This window comes from Rosa chinensis, chromosome 4, assembly GCF_002994745.2.
Source record: "Rosa chinensis cultivar Old Blush chromosome 4, RchiOBHm-V2, whole genome shotgun sequence".
Classification (NCBI taxonomy): Eukaryota; Viridiplantae; Streptophyta; class Magnoliopsida; order Rosales; family Rosaceae; genus Rosa; species Rosa chinensis.
In genome coordinates this window covers 32,176,636-32,186,173 of record NC_037091.1, presented here as the reverse complement: position 1 = coordinate 32,186,173, position 9,538 = coordinate 32,176,636, and the positions used below count along the sequence as shown (strand labels likewise).

General features: G+C 34.5%; 1 long non-coding RNA gene across 1 annotated transcript; it reads right to left on the bottom strand.

Moving 5' to 3' along the window:
• Positions 1 to 312: 312 nt before the first annotated feature.
• LOC112196832 lies at positions 313 to 2,849 on the bottom strand. Its single transcript, XR_002935402.2, has 4 exons — positions 2,222 to 2,849; positions 2,016 to 2,132; positions 644 to 779; positions 313 to 518 (listed from the first exon to the last, which is right to left on the bottom strand). It is a non-coding gene; the product is annotated as an uncharacterized LOC112196832 (long non-coding RNA).
• Positions 2,850 to 9,538: the final 6,689 nt, after the last annotated feature.

Below are 9,538 nucleotides of genomic sequence, written 5' to 3'. Positions count from 1 at the left end.
AGATTCAATGACGTTTTTCAAATGCCATAACGAACGTCGTCTCTACTGGTGCCATCTTTTCCAAACCGCTTCGATGATGTTTGATAAACGTCATTAAAAATCTTTAATGACGTTTGAAAAACGCCATAGAAAGTGTTTCAATGACGTTTTCTAGACGTCATGGAAAGATTCTTCCATGACATTTTTGAAATGTCATAGAAGAAGATTAACGGCATTTGTGAAACGTCATTGAAGGATCTTTCATGACGTTTTCCAAACGCCATTAAATTTATTTCATATTTAAAAAAAAAAAAAAATTGATTTCTGGTTAAATTCAGAAATCAATTATCTTTTTATTTACACATATCACAATGGAGACATAATACTGCTAGTTTCATTAAGAAATCATCACAATTGTTTCATCATTTAGTTCCACTACATCATAAGAGTACCCAAAAGGAAGACCAAAAGTTGATAAACTGGGCTGACCCGCTCCACTCCACTGGTCTCCAACTTGCAGTTGTTCCATACTTTTGCATCTACTTTAAGATAGAAATAGGAAAGAAAAAAAAATACTAATCAGAACTCAACATATAAGACTGTCTTCACTTTGTGGTAATTTTACTCATACAACCTACTTCCACAGTAACTTTACTCATAAAACATACCATGTTCAACCTTCTTTGTGGAGGCTTGTTACTCTGGTGTATCAGGGGCAGCTTTCTTCAGCAATGGCAACAATAGTTCAATCATGGCTCACATATGTGCCTACCACATTCAAAGCAAATTTCAACTTAAATCTGACATTTGAAAAGTTATATTTTAGTAAAAACCAATGCATCATTAGAATTCACATAGGCCAAATCTGTTGTAAATATTTGTGGATAATCATGTAAATAGATGATGAGTAATAGGTGCCTATCTCTATAGATTGGTGATTGATAAGTTGTAATTGTAGGAGTGATTGGATTGTAATTAAGCATTACCCTTTTGTGTACACCATGTAGTCCTATATAAGGCTTCATTTACCTAAGACACACAATCTTATTCTCTGTGTCCAAACTCTCTCTCTCTCTCTCAAATTTTTTTCTGTTTTACAACACGTTATCAGCACGAAGCTCTAACCCAAGCCCTAGCCAGAAAAAAAAAAAAAAAACCCCCCCTGCTGCAGCCTGTTTGCACGCCCCGAAACCTCTTGATCGGGACCTCAGATCAAAATCTTTCCTTCATCAAAGTTGTTCGTCTCTGCCTCTTTTATCTGACCTCCAAATTTCAGCCCTATTGGAGTCGTTTTGAGACCTGTACACTATTCGAAGTGGGAGCTGTCCAGAAGAGGCGAATAGCTCTTGGATTGGCTGAGAAGACAACATTCTCAGTTCTGCACACATAAGCTGAAGATTTATCCGTCCTTCATCAAGTAATGTTTTCCAAAACCTAATTTTATATTCATGCTTCTTGCTTATTGAGCCTATTGATTGAATATGAAAAATCACCATAATGCATGAACCCTAGCAAATCCTACATGATTTATTTACTTGGTATACGTATTTGTATATATTTGTTCATGTGTTTGGGATTGTTTGATTGGAAAAGAAAAGAAAAGAAAAAAATTTATGGACTGCAACTATATATGTGTAGTACTTGGTCCAGTAGTACCAAATCAATATCAGTAACATCAATTCAACAACATCAATTCAACAAGAAAGAAAAAAAAACAGATTATGCAGTTGCTGGGATTCGAACCCAGCTAAAATAGGTACCAACTCAACATGTTGTCTGCTGTACCACTATGGCAAGTTAGTATGTGTTAACACTATTTAGTATTAATTCTGCCAGAAGCAGATTTGAGGCCAATTAATTGGTGATTGATCAACCCGTGATTTGATTTTGATTGATTTTATCCAAAGCAATTACCGTTGTAATTTATGCTCATTAATATTTTAATAAATACGAGACTGCATATATAACTTGGAAATATGGTATACAATGTTATTGTCATTCTAACTTCATTGTGATCAACAGTAAAGATGTTTTACCTCAGTTTGACCCAAACCAACTTAAGCTCTTGCTATGCTTTCACTTGCAAAATCTTTGGGCTTTTCTCTCATTGCAGCATATATAGTTATCATTCTCTTGCACTGACTTTAAAGTAACTGCAGCAAGCAACAAAACTAGAATAAAGAGCAGAAATAAACCACAAGGGAAAAAAGAATAAGCCATATCTTTGTGATATTAGACTTACATATCGATGTGAATAGCATTCTTCTAGACCCATGGTTGTTGTTTTCTCTACAAACGTGCTTAAGTGTTAACAAGAAATCCAGATAAGAAAGTTAATATTCAGTCTATTTTAATATACTAAAATTCAAGGACTGACAAAGGTGTGAAGGCCTGTCAAACAGATTGTTTCGTAACAAGGTTGCTGCAAATTTGAGAAAATTTCAGAAGACTGGTAGCAAGAAAGAAAAATTCACCAACAACTACTCTTCAGTTATTTCATGCAAAACTCTCCAGATTTGAAGAAGACATGTAAAGCTATTATTTTGCAAAATTTCAGGTCATTCGCAGTTCAAATGAGTGGTCAAACAAGAATCCAAAGTAGCAGAAAATACTGATTTCTGCAGAAATTCTGAAACAGTGCAGTAATTTCAAAATGGCATAAGTATTTCATTTTAACTCCGTTTTTCATGAAACCAAGCTCAAAATGATCATTGAAGAGTCTATTTTAAGCTATCAAAAACTAAGAGTAAAACAAGAAGTATAGGGTTTTCGAAAATCATGGAATAGCCCACTGGTTCAGCTTGGGTGCTGTCTTTGAGGCATAACTTCAAACACATGGTGTGTAGTAATTGAACTTGATCCTTCCCAGTCCTAATCATCCTAATGGAGTCACTGGACAAAATTACCTTAATATATGGTATAGCCAAAACCAATTATACTCCAAATCAAAACCTCTACAACCTGAAAATTGTCTGAACCTGGAACCCATCGAAATCCTTAATAGAATCACAGTTCGAAAATACCAAACGAGATATCAAATACACACAATGACAAAGGGATTTTCAATGTGAAGAAAATGTGAGAAATCTTCAATCAAATAGACCCAATCACAGAAAATACTCAATAGGAATAAAACCCAAGAGATATTTCAGATTTAACCGGTGAAATTTTGACAGAGAGCTAGTCAGCCTCTTCTTCTTCTTCTGCTTGGTGTAAGAGAACAGTGACTTGATATGGGGATCGGCCTCGCCGTAACATCTTCAGGAAGCAAGAGACGATGGATTGAGACCGAGGATGAAACTCGAGTTGTTTCTGCTTCTTGCTCCAGATCGAGAAGAAGGGTCAAGGGAGGGAGGGACGGAGAGAGAACAGAGAAGAAAATTAAAGTTGATTGGAATGTGTGAAGAAGAAAATAGGCTGGGTGCGGGCGGGCAATTTAAAAAAAAATTAAGTTTTTTCAAGTATGACGTTTACAAACGTCATGGATAAACGTCATGTTGTTTAAAAAATTTTATGACGTTTCGAAAGTGTCACAAATCTTTTACTATCAAATTATTCATGACGTTTCAGTCTGAAAACGTCATTAAAATGTTTTTTGATGACGTTTTTGTCAAAATGTCATAAAAAAACTGTCATTAAAGGCTATCTTTGTAGTAGTGCACATATGAGCCTACGAACATTTATTAGGGTAATGCTGCTTGCTTTGGACAAATGAAGCAAGGCTATATCAAAAGCGACAACACCAAGCATAATCAGCAACAACAGACTCTCCTCAAGATCGAAGTGAACTAGGTTCGATCTGAGGACAATGTGTCAGACTTGCTCACTAAGTCATTGCCTAAATTCACTTTCAAGAAACATGTTCGTAGCATCGTTTGCGGAAGTTATCCTAACTCCTATGACCGTAGTCATCAAGGGGAAATGCAGACATCAAGGGGAGATGTCTACATGTTTGGTCTCAAAACATGAAGGGTGTGTTATACTCTTTTTCTCCTTCGATCGAGGTTATTTTTGTCCCACTGGATTCTTGTTACTCGGCAAGGTTTTTGAAGAAGCAACGAGATGAGCACCACGTTTGGGCGACACAAGGGGCAGTGTGTTAAGGACATCTGATTTATGTGTCTGGCCCAAACTCTAGTGACTTGTCTATGTTGTAATAGGGTTAGTCTTACAGATATCTTTGAAGATATCCTACTCATTGTACAATTTAGTTTCCTTATAAGACTTATATTATCAATGAAAACACAGATCATTCTCTCCCAATTTTCTCTATTGTTCTCTCTGTGTTTCTGATTTCCTAAAACAAAATTGAGGGTAGTTTAGTTTGAGTTGAGATTACACATGACTAATATAAATATGTTTTCAACATATTAAGCATGCATGTCCACTTTGGTGATTATACACAACCACAACTCTTTTTACTAACAGTTTACCAAATACCTAAAACAGCTTTTCATTCTCACAGCACTTTTGAAAACAATTTACCAAACACTTAAACTGATATTCCTTACACCAGAAGTAAAAGCAATTCTGCCCATAGCAGAAGCAAACGCATTTCTGCCCTTAGCACAGCAATGCCAAACCGGGCCTTAAACAACTGAATTCACCTTTTTCATTGTTTGTTGATGAACTTTCCAGTCAATTGTTCACTTTAAAACTCAACGCCTTGAACATTTCATTCTTAAAAACAAAAACAAAAAAGGAAATCCTTGAATATATTGTTTATTGAATAAGCGAACATCGATCTTGAAGTTTTGTTTTCAAAAGTAAATATCTTGATACATATTTAGACTTTTTTTTTTTAAGTAGATCATTCATTGATCATACTATGAACTCAGGCCAGAATGGCACATTACATACGCTTCCATTGTTGAAAACAAAGTAAAGCTGATAAGAAACATCGTTGTATGTACGATAGTGCCACTCATTCGACATCAAATCTCACATATTCTAGTAACGAACTAGAACATAATAAAGCACAAAAAGTGCAAACTGGATAAAACCTACTAAAAAAATTGAAAATGTAGGGATTTATCGTAAAAAAAAACCTAACCTAAAAAGCAGCGGAGCCCATCAGTCCAATTTTTTGTTTTTTAAATATGTTAGTGCGTATATTATTCATGTTTTATATAAAAAAAAACTAATAACGGAGCTAAGAAGCATGAGCATGTTATGCTTTTGCATATAAAAATTTGTTATATTCATTATTCATTACTAATTGACGAAGTGGTGTTAGCTCAGTGATTAGAGCACCCACTACCTAAGATCCAAGTCCTGGGTTCGAGTCACCATGGAGGTAGGAGTGAAATCCTTTGATTCTCTTTTTAAACAAAAAAAAAAAAACAAGTAAAATTTGAGAAATTAGAAGCTAAAAAAACAATTGATAATTTCTCCCTATTTTAGGAAAACTGAATTGGGAGAGAATAAGCTATGCTTTCATTGAAAATAGGGGTCTTTTTATATTGAGGATTACAAGCAGAGAATATAAATCTTACAAAGAAACTGAATCGTACAATAATTAGTATATCTCGGAGGATATCTCCTGTAAGACTAGTCCTATTACAACTTGGACAAGTCACTAGAGTTTGGGCCAAACACATAAATCAAATGTCCTTAAACACCCCTTATTTATTAGCAAATACAAACAAATAGATGATGTATGAATCGAGACCTTCTTATATCTTTATTTCTTATCATCTTATGCCTAGCTAGTCAGCTACACACATCAGAATTAATTGTTTCGTGTGATAGAACTAGCGGCCATGTAGCGTTCAGAAATGACTTGCATTCAGCATGCACTACTACTTCCTCCTCCTCCTCCTCCTCCACCACCACCACCTCCTCCTCCTTCTCCACCTTTGCCACCAACACCCACTCCCCCACTATCATTTCCTGTACATCCATAACACAACGCACGTACTAACGCACACAAAACAATCATACCAAAGACACCAAACCCAACTATTCTTACGATTTCAAATGAATTCATTTTTCTTATGACTAGCTATCTCTGCTGGATATAACTGTTAAATGGCAATATCAGTTGTGTATATTCATCTCCAATTAGGAGGATTTATAGTATGATCATGAGGTCAACAAATACAGTTGTGGGGTTAGGAGGTGTCCGGCAGGAATATGCCCTACGCACACGTAGACCTTGTGGTTCAATCATGCAGGTCCACAGGTTTTGAAGTCAAAAGTCATTGATCTAATTACCTACTTAACTACTGTTATCATTCAAAACCAAGGTTTCAAATTTCGGTTCCGGTTTCGATTTCGGTACTTCAAAATTAAGGAAATTTCAGAGAAAGTTTTGATTTCGGTTAAAAATAAAGAAATCATGTTAATTGCATTTATAAAATGATATTTTTGAATGAAATTTTTACATAGATTAAACTCACCTATAATAAACCTATTTACAATGTAGCTCTGTAAAATTATACATTTATAATAGAATTGTGATATTTAATATGTACGAGTAATTAACTAGTACTGTAATAGGTTGCTATTATCTATATGTAATTATAATTGTGTTGTATATTGATAATGTGAATGTGATTTACATTTTTTTTTTTTTATGGCTAGAACCCAGTTGAATTTTCATTGTTCCACAATATATAGATCCACTCAACCTTGACTAACTCAAACCTGACTAAATGGCGTACAAGTCGAATTGTCATTGTTCCACAATATATAGACCACTCAACCTTGACTAAATGGCATGCATTGTTCCACAATATATAGATCACTCAACCTTGACTAAATGGCGTACAAGTTGAATTGTCATTGTTCCACAATGTATAGACCACTCAACCTTGACTAAATGGCATACATTGTTCCACAATATATAGATCACTCAACCTTGACTAAATGGCGTAAAAGTTGAATTGTCATTATTCCACAACGTATAGACCACTCAATCTTGACTAAATGGCGTACAAGTTGAATTGTCATTGTTCCACAACGTATAGACCACTCAACCTTGACTAAATGGCGTACAAGTTGAATTGTATTGTTCCACAACGTATAGACCACTCACCCTTGACTAAATGGCATACAAGTTGAATTGACATTGTTCCACACTAAATGGCGTACAACTTGAATTCAGACAATGCATATAAAAGCACCATTTGAGTAATATTAGTCTTACCCAAGGTTTCAAATTTCGGTTTCGGTACTTCAAATTTAAGAAAATTTCTGAGAAAGTTTCAATTAGCAAATACAAACAAATAAATGATGTATGAATCGAGACCTTCTTATATCTTTATTTCTTATCATCTTATGCCTAGCTAGTCAGCTACACACATCAGAATTAATTGTTTCGTGTGATAGAACTAGCGGCCATGTAGCGTTCAGAAATGACTTGCTTTCAGCATGCACTACTACTTCCTCCTCCTTCTCCTCCTCCACCACCACCACCTCCTCCTCCTTCTCCACCTCTGCCACCAACACCCACTCCCCCACTATCATTTCCTGTACATCCACAACACAACGACGTACTAATGCATACAAAACAAACATACCTAAGACACCTAACCCAACTATTCTTACGATTTCATATGATTTCATTTTTGTTATGACTAGCTATCTCTACTGGATATAACTGTTAAATGGCAATATTAGTTGTGTATATTCATCTCCAATTAGGAGGATTTATAGTATGATCATGAGGTCAACAAATACAGTTGTGGGGTTAGGAGGTGTCCGGCAGGAATATGCCCTACGCACTCGTAGACCTCGTGGTTCAATCATGCAGGTCCACAGGTTTTGAAGTCAAAAGTCATTGATCTAATTACCTACTTAACTACTGTTATCATTCAAAACCAAGGTTTCAAATTTCGGTTCCGGTTTCGATTTCGGTACTTCAAAATTAAGGAAATTTCAGAGAAAGTTTTGATTTCGGTTAAAAATAAAGAAATCATATTAATTGCATTTATAAAATGATATTTTTGAATGAAATTTTTACGTAGACTAAACTCACCTATAATAAACCAATTTACAATGTAGCTCTGTAAAATTATACATTTATAATAGAATTGTGATATTTAATATGTACGAGTAATTAACTAGTACTGTAATAGGTTGCTAAACTAGTGTTTTTATCTATATGTAATTATAATTGTGTTGTATATTGATAATGTGAATGTGATTTACTTCTTTTTTTTTATGGCTGGAACCCAGTTGAATTTTCATTGTTCCACAATATATAGATCCACTCAACCTTGACTAACTCAAACCTGACTAAATGGCGTACAAGTCGAATTGTCATTGTTCCACAATAGATAGACCTCTCAACCCTGACTAAATGGCATACATTGTTCCACAATATATAGATCACTCAACCTTGACTAAATGGCGTACAAGTTGAATTGTCATTGTTCCACAACGTATAGACCACTCAACCTTGAATAAATGGCATACATTGTTCCACAATATATAGATCACTCAACCCTGACTAAATGGCGTACAAGTTGAGTTGTCATTGTTCCACAACGTATAGACCACTCAACCTTGACTAAATGGCATACAAGTTGAATTGACATTGTACGTTCCACACTAAATGGCGTACAACTTGAATTCGGACAATGCATATAAAAGCACCATTTGAGTAATACTAGCCTTACCCAAGGTTTCAAATTTCGGTTTCGGTACTTCAAATTTAAGAAAATTTTTGAGAAAGTTTCAATTTCAGTTAAAAATAAAGAAATCATATTAATTGCATTTATAAAATGATATTTTTGAATGAAACTTTTAGATACACTAAACTAACCTATAATAAATCTATTTACATTGTAGCCTCTCTAAAATTATACATTTGTTGTGATATTCAATATGTATGAGTAATTAACTCTTACTGTAATAGGTTGCTAAACTAGTGTTTTTATCTATATGTAATTATAATTGTGCTGTATATTGATAATGTGAATGTGATTTACTTTTTTTTTTTATGGCTTGAACCCAATTGAATTGTCATTGTTCCACAATATATAGATCACTCAACCTTGACTAACTCAAACTTGACTAAATGGCGTACAAGTTGAATTGTCATTGTTCCACAATATATAGACCACTCAACACTACTAGGATAAAGTTCATAGACATCAGTTCACAACTGATGTTAAAAAAAAAAATCCGATGTCTTAGTGGGCGATGTTAAAGATCGCCAAAACTAAGACATCACTTCACAACTGATGTCTATTTTGCAACGAGACATCGGTTTAAGGTTCAGAACCAATGTAAAAACGTTAATGTGATCACCATTTTTGTGTGTTTAGCTATTGTCAAACCTTCATATTTTGGCATTAGATGCTTAATGAAATATAGGTCTAACAACACAATTATCCATTTTAACATCGTTTCTGATTTAGAAACGATGTCTGATAATATTTTGCACATCGGTTCTCATAAATTTTAGCTTATGGTTCATAAGCTTTTCGTGTGTTTGGTACATAATATTTCACTGGACATTCAATCTACATTCTGTAGTATAGTTTGAACTGATGTCCATATTTATGCTAGACATCGGTTTTCTCAGTAATCTGCGAGTTTTGGTAATTTG